Here is a 19,872-nt window from a genome sequence, read left to right on the forward strand (position 1 = left end):
GCCTCCCTGTCCATCACCTACTCCCGGAGTTCACTCAGACTCATGTCCATCAAGTAAGTGATGCCATCCAGCCATCTCATCCTCCGTCGTCCCCTTCTCCTCCTGCCCCCAATCCCTCCCAGCATCAGAGTCTTTTCCAATGAGTCAACTCATCGCATGAGGTGGCCAAAGTACTGGAGTTTCAGCTTTAGCATCATTCCTTCCAAAGAAATCCCAGGGCTGATCTCCTTCAGAACGGACTGGTTGGATCTCCTTGCAGTCCATGGGACTCTCAAGAGTCTTCTCCAACACCACAGTTCAAAAGCATCAATTCTTCGATGCTCAGCTTTCTTCACAGTCCAACTCTCACATCCATACATGACCACTGGAAAAACCATACCCTTGACTAGACGGACCTTTGTTGGCAAAGTAATGTCTCTACTTTTGAATATGCTATCCAGGTTGGTCATAACTTTCCTTCCAAGGAGTAAGCGTCTTTTAATTTCATGGCTGCAATCACCATCTGCAGTGATTTTGGAGCCCAGAAAAATAAAGTCTGACACTGTTTCCCCATCTATTTCCCATGAAGTGATGGGACCAGATGCCATGATCTTCGTTTTCTGAATGTTGAGCTTTAAGCCAACTTTTTCACTCTCCACTTTCACTTTCATCAAGAAGCTTTTGAGTTCCTCTTCACTTTCTGCCATAAGGGTGGTGTCATCTGCATATCTGAGGTTATTGATATTTCTCCCAGCAATCTTGATTCCAGCTTGTGCTTCTTCCAGCCCAGCATTTCTCATGATGTACTCTGCATATAAGTTAAATAAGCAGGGTGACAATAGACAGCCTTGACATACTCCTTTTCCTATTTGGAACCAGTCTGTTGTTCCATGTCCAGTTCTAACTGTTGCTTCCTGACCTGCATATAGGTTTCTCAAGAGGCAGGTCAGGTGCTCTGGTATTCCTATCTCTTTCAGAATTTTCCACAGTTTATTCTGATCCACACAGTCAAAGGCTTTGGCATAGTCAATAAAGCAGAAATAGATGTTTTTCTGGAACTCTATTGCTTTTTTGATGATCCAGCGGATGTTGGCAATTTGATCTCTGGTTCCTCTGCCTTTTCTAAAACCAGCTTGAACATCTGGAAGTTCACGGTTCACATATTGCTGAAGCCTGGCTTGGAGAATTTTGAGCATTACTTTACTAGCGTGTGAGATGAGTGCAATTGTGTGGTAGTTTGAGCATTCTTTGGCATTGCCTTTCTTTGGGATTGGAATGAAAACTGACCTTTTCCAGTCCTATGGTCACTGCTGAGTTTTCCAAATTTGCTGGCATATTGAGTGCAGCACTTTCACAACATCATCTTTCAGGATTTGAAATAGCTCAACTGGAATTCCATCACCTCCTGTAGCTTTGTTCATAGTGATGCTTTCTAAGGCCCACTTGACCTCACATTCCAGGATGTCTGGCTCTAGGTGAGTGATCACACCATCATGATTATCTTGGTCTTGAAGATCTTTTTTGTATTATAAAAGCACAAATCATCTGGATTAATTTTATGTGAACTGTAGTTTAAAAGATATCCATTTATTGATTTAAGAAATAGGGTTGCAGGCAGAAGCAGTTCTTGGATACCTCCATATGCTAAAATGAATAGCTCTAATCACTGAGCATGACACTCATTTTGTGTTTGCTATGGATTTTAGAGCCATAAATTGTAAAGTACTTTGTGTCTCATATCATAAGTGTTCTGAAATTGGAATCACTGTCCAGCTGCACATGAAAATTATCCTCAAAGAATAAACTGTTTGTTCCCATTTTTTTCAGCAGGAATTGAAAATACTGAGGCATTTATGTTAGGATAAATAATGGCTTGGTAACTGGGCTCATTTACTCATTCTTTTACTCATTCACAAGTTTAAGGAGCATTTAAGGGATAGTCACTAGACTGTTCTTGTTGTTTTAGTCACTCAGTTGTGTCTAACTCTTGCCACCCCATGGACTGTAGCCCACCAGGCTCCTCTGTCCATGGGATTTTCCAGAAGAATACTAGAGTGGGTTGCCATTTCCTTCTCCAGGGGATCTTCCCAACCCAGAAATTGAACCCATGTCTCCTGCATTAGCAGGCAGATTCTTTACCACTGAGCTACCAGGGAAGCCCAGAAACTTTAGGTTAATTGTTGTGGGGAAGGACAAAGGTGTAGGTAAGCTAGAGGCAGAATACTTCTTTGATTAGTATTTTAAAAAAAAAAGTTTGAGATATTATTGACATACAATAAACATGTTTAAGGAGTACAATTTGATATTTTGACATTTATATACGATTGTGACATCATTACCACAATTAAGATAATGAACATATCCATCACCCTAAAACTTTCCTTGGGTCCGTTTGCAATCTTTCTCTCCCACGTCTCTTCACCAGCTCACCAGCTCAGTACCCCAGGCAATCACTGATCTACTTCTGTCTCTGCAGATTAGTGTGCATTTTGTATAATTTCATATAATTGGAATCACACAGTATGTACTGTTTTTTAGTTTGGTCTGGCTTCTTTAACATTCATCCATGTTGTTACACGTATCAGTAGTTTATTCCTTTTATTTCTGAGTTGTTGCTGTTGTTCAGTGGCTAAGTTGTGCCAGACTCTTTGTGACCCCATGAACTGCAGCACACCAGGCTTCCCTGTCCTCCACTATCTCCCAGAGTTTGCTCAAATTCATGTGCACTGAGTCAATGATGCCATCCAACCATCTCATCCTCTGTTGCTCCCTTCTCCCCCTGCCCTCAATCTTTCCTAGCAGCAGGGTCTTTTCCAATGAGTCAGCTCTTTGCATCAGCGGAAACAGCACAAATGTCTATCAACAAGTGAATGGAAAGAAAAGCTGTACATCTTCACCATAATCCGTTTACCTGTTGATAGACAACTGTGTTGTTTCCAGTTTTGTCCACTATAACTAGAGCTGTGAATATTTGTGTACAGGCTTTGTGTAGATTTACGTTTTCATTTCTCTTAGATAAATCTATAGCAGTGTAATGGCTGATTCATATGGTAGATATAATTGTAACTTTGTAAGAAACGACTGAACTGTTTTCCAAACTGGTTGTGCCAGGTTACACTCCATGTGAGGGTGTGAGAGTTCCAGTTGTTTCTTATCCTGTCCAACACTTGTTATGGTCAGTCTTTTTCATTTTAGCCATATGTGATTTGCAAATATTTTTTCCAAGTCCATAATTTATTTTTTCATTCTCTTATCAGTATCTTCTGAAGAGCAGAAAGACATATATAGTTGGATCTTGTTTCTTTTTGTTTTTGTATTTGCTTTTAATCCCGTCAGATAATCTCTGTCTTTTGATTGGAATGTTTAATCCATTCATATTTAATGTAATTACTATGTGGTTTAATTTATAGCTCCTATTTTGCTATTTGGTTTCTATGTCTCATAGCCTTTTTGTTCCCATTTCTTCTTTACTGCATTCTTTTGTATGTGATCCCATAGACTGTAGCCTGCCAGGCTCCTCTGTCCATGGGATTTTCCAGGTAATAATACTGCAATGGGTTGCCAGTTCCTTCTCCAGGGCATCTCCCTACCCAGGGATCAAACTTGGGTCTCCCGCACTGCAGGCAGATTCTTTACCAACTGAGCTACCAGGGAATAATCAGATATTTCCTAGTATACCATATTAATTCCTTTATTTTAAACTATTTCTGAATTACTTTATTAGTGGTTTCTCTGAGGATTACAATGCATATTTTATTATAATATACTTCAGATTAATATCAACTTAATTTCATGAAAATAGAAAAACATTTCTCCAATATAGCTCCATTCCTTTCTTCTTTCTTTGATCGTCAGCATATAATTTCATCTATATATGTTACAGATTCAACAATATAGTTTTGTAAGTATTGCTTTTTACAATCTTTTAAAGAAGTTAACAGAAGAAGAAAAATGTATGCATAAACTCTTCTATATTAACCTGTATACTTATCGTGTAGTTATTCTTCATTTCTTCATATGGATTGGAATTACCATTTGGAGTCATTTCCTTGCTCCAATATCCTCCATTTCCTATCCCCTCCATTGTGCTTTTATTGTCACATGTCACATAGCTATATGTTGTAAGCTCAATAGTACAGTATCATAATTGCTGTTTGTGTAACTGTCTTTTTAATAAGTTAATAAGAGAAAAATGTATTTATACTTTTATAACTACCTTTACTAGTTTTCTTTATCCCTTTGTGTGGATTTGAGTTACAGTTATTATTTCCTTTCAGCCTGGAGAACTTCCTTCGGCATTTCTTGAGCATAGATTTTGCTGCATTTTGTTTGAAATAAAGCCAGCCTCTCTGCCACATCCTGGTAGAACTACCCACAGCGGACCTGGGTGGAAAGAGGAGGAAGGCAGTGGCCCTGGGCTAAAATTCCACAGACTCCCACTGTTCCTTTCAAGGTTCAGCAGCTTTATTGAATAACTTCTCAATCTGTTGTCTGCCTTTGGTCAGTTCCTAGAGACCTGAAATGATTCTTTGTGACCATTTTTCTAGTTTTATTTTGCTTTTGTGGGGAGAGGATTTGCTGAGACCCTCATTCAAACATTTAGGAGTCTAAAGCTACCATCTAGCTGTATTTTTTTGGGGGGGGTCCTATAAGTTTTTGGTTCTCTTTTTTGTCTTTATATGCCATCTTTTGGATTAAATAGTTGTGTTTTAAAATTCCATTTTATCTGCTTTGTTGGTTTACTAATTATAGCTCTTTATTGCATTGTTTTAGCATTTGCTTTAGGGTTTTGTGTATATATTTGACTTTTCACAGTCCATCTTTAAATAGTATTATACTGCATCCCATTTGCTACAGGAAGTTTACAAGAATATGCTTCTAATTTCTCTCCTTCTGGCCTTTGTGCTATTGTCATATATTTCACATCTGCATGTATTATCAACACATCATACTTTGCCATTTTTTATTTAAGTAATGGATTTTTTTAATTAAAATGATATTTTAAAAAACTTAATGTTTATACTTGTAGTTACCATTTCTGGTACTCTTCATTTCCTTGTGTATTTCCATTTTGTATCATTTCCCTTCTGCCTAAAGGACTTCATTAACATTTCTTGCTATTCAGATCTGCTGGTGATGAACTGATGCAGCTTTTGTATATAGATGTATGTATTGCCTTTATTTTAAAAAACATTTTCGCTGGGTAGAGATTCTGGATTGAGGCTTTCCCCCCTAGTATATTAAAGATGTTGCTTCATTGTCTTATTTCCACTAAGAAACCTGCTGTCATTCTATCTTTGTTTCTCTGTGTGATATGCCTTTTTCCTGTTTCTTACTTAAGATTTCTTCTTATCACTTGTGTTAAGTGATTTGGTTATGATGTGCAGTTGTATAGTTTTATGCTTCTTGAGCTTGGGTTTGTTGAGCTTCTTCTACCTATAGGTTTATATAGTTTTCATCAAATTCGAGAAGATTCTCATTTCTGTTGTTTCAAATATTTTTCCTTCTCTGCTCTTTCCTCTTCTTTGAAAGTGAAAGTGTTAGTCCCTCAGTCATGTCCAACTCTTTGTAACCCCATGGACTGTAGCCCTCCAGGTTCCTGTGTCCATGGAACTCTCCAGGCAAGAACACTGGAGCGGATAGCCATTCCCTTCTCCAAGGGATCTTTCCAACCCAGGGATTGAACAGGAGTCTCTTGCATTGCAGGCAGATTCTTTACCATCTGGGACACCGGGGAAGCCTTCTCCTTTAGAGACTCCAATGATAGGAAAATTAAGTTAGTTGAAGTTATATTTTTACCTTTGATGTTATTGTTTTCAACCTTAGAAGTTTGACTTGTATTCATTTTTTATGTCTTCCATGTTTCTATTTAACATGTTCAGTCTATCTTCTTTATATAGAATACGGTAACAATTGTTTTAACATCCTTGTCTACTAATTCTATCACTGATGTCATTTCTCCATCAGTTTCAATGGATTGAATTGTACTTTTCAGCTTCTTTGTATACTTGGCAATTTTTAAATTATTTATTCATTTATTCCTAAAAATATTCCTGTGCTTTGATCTGGGACCCAGTTAAATTATTTGGAGACAGTTTGATATTTTTGGCTCCTGCTTTTAAGCTGCGCTAGGTGGAAAAAGAAATGTGCTTAGTCCAGGGTTGATAACCCCGCTTCTGAGGCAAGACCCTTCATAGTGCTCTATTACTCCATGAATTATGAAGTTTTCTACTGTAACTGTTGGGAACAGGCACTATTTTCTGTCCTCCACAAACTTTAGGCACTATTCTCTCTAACCCTCTCTGGTGGCTCCTTCCCTTGCCTTGAGCGGTTTCCTCATATGGATACATTCATTGATCCGTTCTTGTTTGGATATTCAAGTGGGACCTTCTGGAGAGCTTCAGAGCTCTCTTTTTGTGCAGCTCTCTTATCTACAACACTCCTCTCTGATTGTCTCTTAGTTACCTTGGCAACCCAAGACTCCCTGCCTGTCTCCTAAAATCAAGGAGTCCACTGTCCTCTGCAGACTCCCTGTTCTGTGCTGGGGCCTGGAAACTTTCTCCAAGCAGAAATTTGAGGGCAATTATAGAACTCATCTCAGGGGAGGAGACGGAGAGGGTGGGACAAATGGAGAGAGTAGCGTGGAAACATATACATTACTTTGTGCAAAATGGATAGCCACTGCGAATTTGCTGTATGGCTCAGGGAACTCAAACCAGGGCTCTGTGACAACCCAGAGGGGTGGGATGGGGTGGGAGGGAGGTTCAAGAGGAAAGGGACATATGTATACCTATAGCTGATTCATGCTGATGTATGGCGGAAACCAATACAATATTGTAAAGCAATTATCCTTCAATTAAAAATAAATAAAAATTTTAAAGTTTATTGAGAAAAATTAAACTGAAATATCACATAGAAATAAATATCCAACTAATATAGAATGGCCTTTTTTTTTTTTTTAAGAAATCATCTCATTAGTTCTTTATCTCTCAGGAATCTATCTTCTTTTTTTTAAAAAAATTATTTTTTATGTTTTTAAACTTTTTATTTTGTATTGGGGTATAGCCACTTAACAATGTTGTGATAGCTTCAGGTGAACAGTGAAGAGACTTAGCCATACATAAACGTGTATCCATTCTTCAAACTCCCGTCCCATCCAGGCTACCACATAACATTGAGCCGAGTTCCATGTGCTATACGGTAGGTCCTTGTTGGTTATCCATTTTAAATATAGCAGTTGTACATGTCCATCCCAAATTCCCTAACCCTCCCACCCCATCCTTCTCCCCAGTAACCATAAGCACTTTCTCTAAGCCTGTGAGTTTCTTTCTGTTTTGTAAGTAAGCTCATTTGTATCGTTTATATTTTAGGAATCTCTGTTCTTAACGATTCAATGTACAATGTCTTAAAAGTCACTGCTTCTAAATAGCTTGTCTTGCTTTTTAGCTGTTCTGGTGGAAAAGTAAATCTGTTGCTTCATCTTGGTCAGAAGCAGAAGTCTGATTAATATTCTTTTTGAAAGGACTCATTACAACACTTTATTCAACATCCACTATGCACCAGGAACTCTGCCTACTATGTTTATGTTCCCATGAGGTTTTTATTGATTTTTTTTTTTGGAGAGGGGCAAGAGGGATGAAATGGGGGGCAGGTAGAATGCAAAAGCGATAAGACATGATCACCCCCTCTCCCCCCAACAAAAGAACTCACAATCTAGATGTGATGCACTCACAGTTCAGCATGAAGACAACTGATACTACAAAGGAGAAGATAAGGACCCAGAAACATTTACTCAACAAATACACATTGAGGGTCTATTCCAGGTGCCGTGAAGCTGACTGGTGAACCAGACAGATAAAATCTTTCCCCTCATGAAGCTTACTTTTTAGCGGAAGATTAAAAAGTATAAAGGGATAGAAAATGATTGGTGTGCTATTTTAAAGGGGAAAGGCTTTCTGAAGCAGGACCATTGGAGTAGAGACCTGAATTCAATGAAGCAAGTAGTAAGAATAAGTGACCTATAAATTTATTTCAAAGGAAGATGCTCCTCTTTTAACTGGGGTGATCAAGGAAAGCTCATGAAGGTTACATCTGAGTTTTCACAGGATTTTCATGAAGAATGACTCATTGCTGGTGGGGGGTAATGATAAGAAAGCGAAGGCATTTTTCTAGGACTGAGAATAAAGATGCTTGCCTGAAGCTAAGTGTTCCAGGACTGCAGGTAAACAAAACACGGAGGAGAAAAGCAGTCTTAGGGCCCCACTTCAGAAGGCTTGCATGGGCACGCTAGAGGGATTTTGGTCTTTGTTTTTCTGATATTTGCAAGAAGTGAGGCAATCGAATTTTTAGGATGACCACTCGGGCCTAAAATACAGCATACATTAAGGATGGAACAACAGGTGGGAGCCATCCCAGCAGTGGCTGTGTGGGAAGATGCATTGGACCTGGAGGGGGAAGATGGCATTACAGTTCAGAGGAAGAGCAGCAGTTCCTGGACACTCAGTGGGATGCTGGGCAGCCAGGGGTGCAGGGTCCGCGAGGCCACCGGTGTCCAAACTCACTGTAAGTTACAAGCATAAACTCAGGGACCACAGAGGTAGGTGGTGACAGAGCCTTTCTGCAAAGTAAAGACCCAACTTACAAATATCAGACTGTTGGTTTTAGTGTTTTGCTGTGCCTTTTCTTAAGCCACAGAAAGGACAGTAATGTCAACAGGTCCTGTGCTCTAACAGACTTGACTTTCAAGTGAACAGCTCTAACCCAGCATCTTTGAAACCTCTAAATGTCCCACTTTCCCTGCTAACTAAAGGCACTGCATTAAAAAACAACACCAACACCAACACCATTTTGAGAAAGTCTTTTTAGTTTTCCCATCAGGACAAAGATTTCTGAAAAGACAGAGGCGAGTTCCTTTAGACATCACCGAAGGCAAACGACGCTCGAGGGACAGTCGCAAATGAATTAAGGGAAGCCGCAGCCAAACGAAATGCGACAAACAACTGTCATATTCCAAATGGTCAATCAAAAGCTGGAACAACTTGAATGTAACAGAAGTCTATTATGATGAAAATAATGATCTCGGGACAAGGGATACTAAATGATTTGAAAATTTAAGTACAAAATAAATATTCATCCATGTCCAACGGTAACTTTCAAGCTCTAACTGTTTCATATGGCTAACAGTGTTACCTGAAACGGTGGGGGCACTTTTAAAGTGAAAGGGGAAACAAATAATTCATCTTCATTTTAATTTCAACACAATTGCAGAAAGCACTGCTATGCTAGAAATGAGAATGATACACTGAGGGGTATCTTTTTTACATTCCAGAGTATCTCACTGTTTGGGCAGAATGGTTCTCTTACTGGAATTGTTCACAAAGCAACCTATTATATGGTGAGAGGTACCCTCCGGGCACCATTGAAATTAATATGAAAGGAACAATCGAGAATGCCAAGTGCAGTGCATAAAACGCAGGTAGGTGGTGGAAGACAGATAAGCAGCCTAGGAGGTTTAAGTTGCGGAATCTGAAGCTGCAGAGAGATGTGTTATACAATTTACATTACAACCAGTCACGATTTTAGAATGGGCAATGAAAAGCTCATATAGTTAAGTCCATAAAAAAAAACAAAAAACAACACACAAAAAGCTTCATAACACAAGGGAACTAAATGATGGGTAAATAGACAAAGAAGATAATCAAGAGAGCAGGGGGAGAAAGCCGGACTCGCTTTCACAAAATTCCTCTGGTTTTGGCAACTTAGCCCCCACATCACAGGTAGCACTGTCTCTACAGTGGGATTATTTTAAAAGGGGCTTTCTCCACCTTGGAACTGGTGACATTTGGGGCCAGATAATTCTCTGTTGTGTGGGCTGTGCTATGCATCGTGGGATGTTAGCAGTGTCCCTGGCCTTTGTCCATTAGGTGTTGATAGCACCTGCTTCCTCCGTTATGACAACCAAAAACGTCTCCAGACATTGGCAAAGGCCCCCAGGAGGGGACTGCCCCCATTTGAGAACCGCTATCTTAGAGAAAACAACAGTATGAACTACTCCGTGAACTTCAGATTCCATAATCATATGCACTTCATCCTTTAAAGAGCATTATTTATAAACAAATGCCAACTTTGGCCAAAAAGCCCTATTACACACCAAATTAATCTGGAGGGTAAACCTAACGGTAGTTTAAAATAACCAAGTTCCATGCAGTCTAAAAAGTCTCTCTGCTGCTTTCTCCCTCAATTTATCTTAAAAAAAAAAAAAACAAAACTGGGAAAGTGGTTAGTTTCCTATCCATTTGTGCAGTGAGCAATATTTTCTGGTCACAAAATTAAACCACAGACAGCACCCTCCTAGGATATAGCAGCTAAATAGTAGTTCAACACTCTTTCCACTTGATGAGATATGAAGAGAAATTCAGGTATAATCTGTCAATGAGAGACTGAGGGAGAGAGGTTTGTATTTACCTTGAGACACTGAAGCAGCAGCAACAGTTTCATGGTCATCAGGCTATTAGAGATAGGAAGGAGTCATTTTGATTTTTCCTTGAAGGTTACTTTTTTAAAACTGCATGCTACTTGCATGGTTAATCCTGTAAGTTAAGCTAGTTTCTGCTGGATCTTTTCCTAACCTAGAAATAGGGCTAGATTTCAACTCTATAAGGGTGGGGACCATGTCTAGTGTGCCTCGCTCACCACTGCATCCGTAACACCTAGCCGAGGGCCTTGGCCCACAGCAAGGACGCAAGACACGTTTCCTGAATGAATGAATGAATGAATGAAGACAGAAATGCTGGATTTCAAACTAACAGGATTAGGATGCCAACTCCTTATAGGGGTCTTTTCTTATTTCCGTACCACAGTTCTGTGGTGGTTGGTGCACAGTAGGTGGTCAAGGAATGTTTGTGGAACTTATCTGGATGTCAGGTGCCTGTACCTTTAGGGCAGCAAAGCCCATCAGGGCAGCACAGAATCGAGGCAGGTGGGCTACCTGAATCTGGGGACCATGCTCATGCATTAGGTTCTGTTCAAGTACAATACAAAGACATATTCCACCACGAGGAAACAAATCAAGACATCTGTATGGAAAGATTTCGGTATGTGCCTTGCAAATTGACCTTGTCACCCCTCTGAGAGACGAGGCAGGTCTGGTCTCTCAGTATCACGGTCACCCCACTGGAGAATTTTCTCAAGGCCCACAACAGCCGCCCATACAGGACGGGCCATCGTCGCGGTGCTGCGTCTAGGCAGAGGCTGGGAACATACTGTGCAAATTACATCATCACAGCCATCAGGGAGTTTATCCTCATCTTAAAAGGCATCATCTCTCATGTTGAAGCTTTAACAACTCATCTAGAATAAAAACATTTAAAGTGTGCCAAAAGGCAGAGCTGCTGGAGGTGTAAGATGTGGCTTGCGGGGAAGGCATGAGATTCTCTCTAAGCACAGAGGGCCGGGTGAGTAGCACTGGGTATCTGAGAGGCTGCTGGAATGCAGTGCCCGGAAGTTACTATGAAAGGTAATGACAGGCAATAAAATATCCCCTTAAAAATTCAGCAAGATAAAGACAGTAGATTATAGTAACACTTCAAAACCCAAGGGTGAGTAGATTAGCATAGACACTGCGCAACACACACACACACAAGTATCCGATTTTACCAAATACTTGCAGGGAAACTAGGCCAAGCAAACAATCGAAATCAAACAGAAGCAAGGGGTGTTTACGTAATTCAGAAGCTCAAAAATAGGGAAATGCATTGCAAAGATTTTTCAAGAAAAAAATTAATGAAAGCTTCATTCAGATGACGAAAGAAGAACACAGTCCTTCTCTATTTCTCGCCTCCAACCAGTGTAACTAGGGGGTGTCATATCTTGTGTGAGAATTCCAGGGCACAAGCATCAAACACAACACACGCTTCTACAATTTGAGTTTAGCGTGGTTATACAACACATGTGGCAGACCTCTTGAATTAACTGCATCAAATGTTTTCAGTTATAGAAAGAAGATCCGTGACTCACAGAGACCATAAATGAAATACGGCGTAGGTAGTAATTACGTGAATTGCATTCTTGAGTCTTTAAAGATAAATTAACCAACAATGAGAATTTGATAGCTAATGTTGCGATTAGTTACAGGTATAATGTGATGACCTATATAACTTACTATTTTTAAAAAGTCTAAAATTTACACAGGTTAATAGCATAAACGATTCTTCACAGTGACTCATGGCAGCAACAGTTCTATAAATGCACTAGTGTAGCCTTACATTAATTGCTTAACTCCTCCAATGGAAGGAGAAATACTCACGGAAACCCTCTGACTAGGAAAGGCACAGAACAAGCTAACATCCACAGAGCATCGGCGTGTTCTAGGCACTTGGACAAAGAATATCTCATTCTATCTTCCCACTGCTCCTATGTGGTTATGTCACCAGCAAAGCCCATTAACAATTCCTAGAAAATAAAACTAGAATCTGGGTAATAAAATAAAGTCTAACTTTTTTTTCCTCCTTGTGCTCAGTCTGCTATCACTTGCTCACAGCGGGTCACGTGCGGAGGCCTCAGAATCTGCGCTTCAGACCAGAGCTCCTGGTGAGAAACGGGCTGCACTGACACTTCAGCCCTCAAGGCTGCACACGACCCTCAATTCAAGATGGTGGTGGCGGAGGGCCATGTGCAGAGAGGCTGCACCTGGCGCTGGATCCAGTGAGCTGCGCATCTGCCCCGCCCCTGGAGAGCCCCGCCCCTGGAGAGCCCCGCCCCTGGAGAGCCCCGCCCCTGGAGAGCCCCGCCCCTGGAGAGCCCCGCCCCTGGAGAGCCCCGCCCCTGGAGAGCCCCGCCCCTGGAGAGCCCCGCCCCTGGAGAGCCCCGCCCCTGGAGAGCCCCGCCCCTGGAGAGCCCCGCCCCTGGAGAGCCCCGCCCCTGGAGAGCCCCAGCACAGAGAGCCCCGCCCCCTCCCTCCCTGCTGATGAAGCCCCTGAACAGTGGTCCTGCCTGGTAGAGCCTGTCCTCTAGAGAGAGCTCATCCCTCTCCACTATGAAATCAGCAACAGAGCTTTCTTTTTGCTCCTGAAGGCCTGGTTCTAATGGCACCAGCAGTACCAGGCAGAAGGACCCTTGTTGGGGACCGACTGGGGAGGGTCGGTAAGAGTTAGAGACACTTCCATCCCAAAGCTGCGGGGGTGGGAGGGTAGGGGTAGTGGTGATGCAGCTTCCCCAGGCCATGTGTAGCTGCCATTCAAGTCCTCTTGTCACTGGGCTGGTGTTGGGTTGTCCCTCCTCCTGGGAAACCAGCTATCCCTCAGTCCCTAGTAATCTTCCTGGTCTATGGGGTTTGAGAGTAACTGACGGCTAATCTTAGTCCAGGAAGAAACACTTGACCCAGGCAGGGTGAGGTCGGATCGACTGGAGAATCTCGTCTTCTGGGTTCTCAAGGGGTTGAAGCTGCAGCAGCCTCATTGCTCTAAGATGAGTCTGCCTGAGAAACGATCAACACAGGGAGAGGATGGAGAGAGAAATATAAACATTTCAATTGTGCCCTGAAGGCAACTCCATCTCAAAAAAGATTTGTTGTTGTTAACGAAATTCTCTTCTCTATCACAATTTCATTAATTTTCCTCTAATACCCCTTGTCTGTCTTAGGATCCATCCAAGATAGGACATTATACTTAGCCATCAGGTCTTGGACTTCTCTGGGCTGTGACAGCTTCCCAGACTTTCCTTGGTTTTTGTTGGCCTTGACAGTGTTGAGGACTGGTCAGGCATTTTGTAGCATGTCTCTCAATTTGGGTTTGTCTGATCCTTTTCTCCTGCTTAGTCTGGGGTTGTGAGGTTTGGGGAGGGAGACTGCAGACTCGTCACATTATCAAGGGCACGTGACTGTCAGTGATGATGCTGTGAATGTGGTTTGGTCAACAGCCACCAAGAACACTGCTGCACTGAAATTTGTTAGGTTGCCACTCCCTGCACCAAGAGCACACACATCGAGGGAGCTGTGGGTGTCTTAGTAGAGGGTACTAGAAAGAACCTTTTGGTTCTTTGAGCTTAGAGGATGATTTAGGGCTGATTGAAGAAAATAAGGGCTTCCCAGTTGGTGCAGTAGTAAAGAATCTGCCTGCCAATGCAGGAGATGCAGGTTCAATCCCTGGGTCAGAAAGATCCCCTGGAGTAGGAAATGGCAACCACTCCAGTATTTTTGCCTGGGAAATCCTATGGACAGAGGAGCCTGGCAGGCTACAGTCCATGAGGTTGCAAAAAGTCAGACATGACTGAACACATATGGAAGTAAGGAAATGAAGATTTCCTCTGCACTGTAAGCTCTAGCTGGTCAGACAGCAGAGCAGTTATATGACTGGTATCTATAGGAAAGGAATCTTGCACAACATTTTGCCTCCCCATAATTAATACTTGTTGAAAAGCTGACACCAAAATAGAAGATCAGTGCTATATACAAGATAAAATTGCACTATCTGGTTAGATTAACTAAAATTACTGAACTAATGAATCTCTCTGTGACAGAATGCAGTCAGGAAGGTGTGTGGATGGCCAGTGTTGCTTTCTTCTAAGTGAACATCCTTCCTTGAGCCTGGCTTTTCCTACTGTTGGATACACAACACTGCTGAACATCCTGCACACAGACCTGCTGTCTCAACACGGCTGGAAGCCCTGTTCATCTTGTAGCAGCCTGGACATTATATAGCTATAAAATCAAAATTTGGATTTTAAACTAGCTATGTCTTATTTTGCTTTTCCTTTTCCTCTTCCAAAGATGGATATACTAAAGGAAAGTGAAAGTCGTTGAGTCGTGTCTGACTTGTTGCAACCCCATGGACTGTAGCCTGCTGGGCTCCTCTGTTCATGGAATTCTCCAGGCAAGAATACTGAAGTGGGATTCTCTTCTCCAGGGGATCTTCCTGAAGCAGGGATTGAACCAGGGTCTCCTGGATTGCAGGTGGATTCTTTATCACCTGAGCTACCAGGGAAGATCTTCAGCCAAAGGCTATTGATCCTTCTCTGTGTTTGTCTACCTACACAGATACCACTGTATCTAAATCTTAATCTGTGGGAGGCCAGGTTGCACATTGAAAAACTGTCATGGTGAAGAGGGGCAGTCACTCCTTCTGGCCGAGAGAGGGGTGTGTGGGATTTTGTGGGTGACATAGTGACCTCATTTTTGCCTGGGCTTAGATAAAAGTATAGAGTGGCCTTGTTTTGTCTCATTTAATCATGGTCTCAGAATAAGTGAGTTTGGTTCCTGTGAGATGGGGACTCATCGGAGAACAGCATGGCTAACTGTGAGCACCAGATCAACTTCTGAACCTTCGGGGCATTTTCTCTGGCAGTGCTAACCTCCATCAACTCGAGTTCCTCTGCTGCATCATTACTTCCCACCCCACCTCCATGCTGTGTTTTTTGGAAGGAAGTCACAAAGGTAGGGCTTCTCTGGTGGCTCAGTCAGTAAGAATCCACCTGCGATGCAGGAGACCTGGGTTCAATCCCTGGGTCAAGAAGATTCCCTGAAGAAGAAATTGGCAACCCACTCCAGTATTCTTGCCTGAAAATTCCCATGGACAGAGGAACCTGGCAGGCTACAATCCATGGGGTTGCAAAGAGTAGACTTCAGCGTGCACAAAGCTACAGTCCATGGAGTTGCAAAAAGTGGACTTAAGCATGCACAAAGAGTAGCCGGCATTTAAGGGGTGGGAGCTACACTCCCCTCCTTGGGAGGGAGATATCCTTGAACCTTGAAATCTTTTTCACTTAAGCTGGTTGGGGAACTCTGAACAGCGCTGATGAGTGTTCTCAGGTCTCTGTGTTCTCATTATTAGGGCTGTTGTGATTATTTCAGGCCTTCTTCTTCATGAAAACTTCACAGTGAAGTCACCCAGGAGATTTCTTTGAAAATAGATTAAGGAAGATGATATGTCTCGACCAATGGATTGGATTCTAGGTTTTTCCAGGTTTCCTGTTGGCAGGGCCCCTGCATAAACTAAGAACCAACTGTGCTCCTGTGAGGCTGGGGACCCACCACGCTCAGAAAGAGACTTACTTCGAAAATTCAACTTGAACAGAAAAGCAAGTGCTACTCAAGGCATCTGTCTAGAAACAACAGAATACCATACTAAAGGGAGAAGAGTTTCTCACAAATGAATGGAACAGCATTCTGGCCCTGAGCTGGGATGATCTCAAAACAGGTTGCTTTGTTTTTTCAAAGCACTTTTGCTCTGCGCTAGAACAGATAGGGCTCTTTCACTTCAGCAGTCAGTTTTTATTCACCACAAGCGTTCTCCTGTGTAGGAAAATCAATAAAGACAATAAATAAATGGCAATCCCATTGAGGGCTGCTTACTAAGTGATTAAATGTTTCAAACCCCAAATACTTGCATGCTTCAGGGATACAAATCTGAATGAACATATGTAAATGGAATTAATGCTCAAATAATTTTCTAGTTACTTAGCACAAATGTGCAATTATTAATACTGCCATAATTTATGTTTGAATATTTATCCCCTTTTTCCTAAGCATAAAACCTTTAATCTACTTTTCTGACATAATTTGAAAATAGACGTGGGAATCTTTTTAATCATCTTATCCTTTTCAATGGAGAGAGAAAAGAGACCAAAAAAAGAAGCCTTCCAGGAAAGTTCTTTCTGAGAGGGGATCATTTCTAATGTCTCTACTCTCTCCACCCGAAAGGGAAGCAGTCTTCCCAAACCCAGGATGAATTTGGTACTGGGATATCAGTTTATACTTCACTCTTCATTGCAAGTGAGTGAGCGAGTGATTGTTACTTGGTTGTGTCCAGTTCTTTGAGACCCCATGGACTGTAGCCTGCCAGGCTCCTCTGACCATGGGGTTTTCCAGGTAAAAATACTGTGAGTGGGTTGCCATTTCCTCCCCCAGGGGATCTTCCCCACCCATGGATTCCCCACCCTATATCTGTCTCCTGCATTCCCAGCAGATTCTTTACCACTGAGCCACAGGGGAAGGAAGCCCCCTTTGCTGCACAGACCATACAAGTGAGGGTTTTTACAAGTTATTTTCAAAGTTTCTTTGAGTTACAATGAGGTGCCTGCAGGAGGGATCCAGTATGAAGATGGCATGTTTGAGTCTTCTGACATATTGACATCAAGAGGAGGGCTTACCCCCGAGCTGGGAAGGTGTTTTCTGTCTGCCCTCACCCCTCCCCTCCGCCTCCACTGCTCCTTGGTAAGCATGAAACCAAGTGGGACCCTGTGGGGCTCCTGGGCATGGAAGCTTTTCCGTGTCCCCGATTTCTTATTTGTTGGGGACGGACTTCAGCCTCCACAATCTTCCCTGAGTTCCAAAGGACAGATCTGAACAGTTGCTACACGGGAAAGGGAGAGGATACAGAGACAAGGGAGAGACAGCCAAGAAACAGCAATGCAGCCTTGGAGCAGGGTCCTGGCTCGGCCTCAAGGGATACACACAACAGCATCTGCGAGCTCCTTATAGAGCTTAGTGTAGCATTATTCACTCAGTCGTGTCCGACTCTTTGTGACCTCATAGACTGTAGCCCACCAGGCTCCTCTGACCATGGCATTCTCCAGGCAAGAGTACTGGAGTGGGTTGCCATTTGCTTCTCCAGGGGATCTTCCTGACCCAGGGATCAAACCTGGGTCTCCTGTATTGCAGGTGGATTCTTTAGCATCTGAACCACCAGGGAAGCCCTTATAGAACTAAAACCCCCCAACAAATGGAAGACATCAGCGTTCTTAATTCCATAGAGGATCACCTCAGACCAGATTAAACAAGTGTAGGCCCTGCACACACTCTAATCTTATCAGCAACCCTGACCTTGAACCTCTGGTATAAAAACTCCTCACCAAATCCTCCCTAGTGGGGAGGGCAGTTTTCAAGGGCAGGAGCCCACTATGTCCCCCTTTGCCTGACAAAGCAATAAAGCTATTCTTTTCTACTTCACCCCAAACACCATGTCCAAGATTCAACTTGGCGTCAGTGCAAAGATGTTCGGCATCAAGCGCAGCTGTGCCTTGACCTTCTCAGTTTCACCATGATTCACACCAGCAGGAGGGTGTGTTCTGCTTGTCACTCCCAGCCTGTAGTCACACTGCCATGGCTTGAAGATTATGGTCCTCCAGGTGCTACCCAGGCATTTTTTAGACTTTGGTGCAGGACAGAGAAGCCTCTGTGCTCAAGCTCCTCAGCTGCCTTCCCTCTCTGCCACCCACAGTGGGAAGGAAATAAAGCAGACACTGAGAAAAGTCAAGAAGACAGGGGGAATGGTCTCTTACATCTGCACCATTTTTCCAAGAGAAGACTTGGGTCTGATTTCTAGTTCTGCCACTCACTTGCTGGATGATGCTGGAGAAAGTTCTTCTTTGAACCTCTGTTTCATCATTTCTTAATGAAGGAAGGAGGGAGGGAAAGGAGAGGGAGAAGACAGAAAGACAGAAGAGGGAAGCAGGGTGGCGGGGGAGGAGAAAAGAGGAGTGACATGAATAGTCTCTAAAGCTTTCTACAATGAGAGTCTGTGGTCCTGAAATTTCCAGATGCTTCAGTCCTTGTTTGCTACACCTTCTATGTTTCTCACGTGTCCTGCCAGCCTCATCTCTCCCACCTGCTGGCTGCATGGTGACCATACTCTTTAGGAAGGTCCAACAAACTGAGATTAGTATGCATAATTATCACTGTCTACAAGTCTGCAAAGCCCCAGGCACCCAAGGATTGGAGGAAGTGAACTGGGTTTGAATGTCAATGAGATAAATGTAGTTCTAGTTTAATGAAAATTAAACTATACAGGATTAGGAAGTATTGTTGACATTGACTTTAATAACAGGGAATGGAGAATTGAGTAAGAAGAGAAAATCTACATACAAAGTTGGCTTGGTTGTAGAAAATAAATAGTATTGTCATTTACGGAAACTCTTCATAGCTTCATTATAGGGGACTGGAATGCAAAAGTAGGAAGTCAAGAAACACCTGGAGTAACAGGCAAATTTGGCCTTGGAGTACTGAATGAAGCAGGGCAAAGGCTAATAGTTTTGCCAAGAGAACACACTGGTCATAGCAAACACCCTCTTCCAATAGCACAAGAGAAGACTCTACACATGGACATCACCAGATGGTCAACACCAAAATCAGATTGATTATATTCTTTGCAGCCAAAGATGGAGAAGGTCTATACAGTCAGCAAAAACAAGACCAGGATCTGACTGTGGCTCAGATCATGAACTCCTTATTGCCAAATTCAGACTTAAATTGAAGAGAGTAGGGAAAACCACTAGACCATTCAGGTATGACCTAAATCAAATCCCTTATGATTATACAGTGGAAGTGAGAAATAGATTTAAGGGCCTAGATCTGATAGATAGAGTACCTGATGAACTATGGACGGAGGTTCGTGACATTGTACAGGAGACAGGGGTCAAGACCATCCCCATGGAAAAGAAATGCAAAAAAGCACAATGGCTGTCTGAGGAGGCCTTACAAATAGCTGTGAAAAGAAGAGAAGCGAAAAGCAAAGGAGAAAAGGAAAGATATAAGCATCTGAATGCAGAGTTCCAAAGAATAGCAAGGAGAGATAAGAAAGCCTTCCTCAGTGATCAATGCAAAGAAATAGAGGAAAACAACAGAATGGGAAAGACTAGAGATCTCTTCAAGAAAATTAGAGATACCAAGGGGACATTTCATGCAAAGATGGGCACAATAAAGGACAGAAATGCTATGGACCTAACAGAAGCAGAAGATATTAAGAAGAGGTGGCAAGAATACACAGAAGAACTGTACAAAAAGATCTTCATGACCCAGATAATCACGATGGTGTGATCACTCACCTAGAGCCAGACATCCTGGAATGTGAAGTCAAGTGGGCCTTAGAAAGCATCACTATGAACAAAGCTAGTGGAGGTGAT

The 19,872-nt window shown here is 42.4% G+C and overlaps 1 pseudogene; it reads right to left on the reverse strand.

Moving 5' to 3' along the window:
- Positions 1-14,463: 14,463 nt before the first annotated feature.
- Positions 14,464-18,591, reverse strand: LOC133239618 (small ribosomal subunit protein eS27-like; annotated as a pseudogene).
- Positions 18,592-19,872: the final 1,281 nt, after the last annotated feature.

The sequence above is a fragment of the Bos javanicus genome, chromosome 26 (assembly GCF_032452875.1).
Source record: "Bos javanicus breed banteng chromosome 26, ARS-OSU_banteng_1.0, whole genome shotgun sequence".
Classification (NCBI taxonomy): domain Eukaryota; kingdom Metazoa; phylum Chordata; class Mammalia; order Artiodactyla; family Bovidae; genus Bos; species Bos javanicus.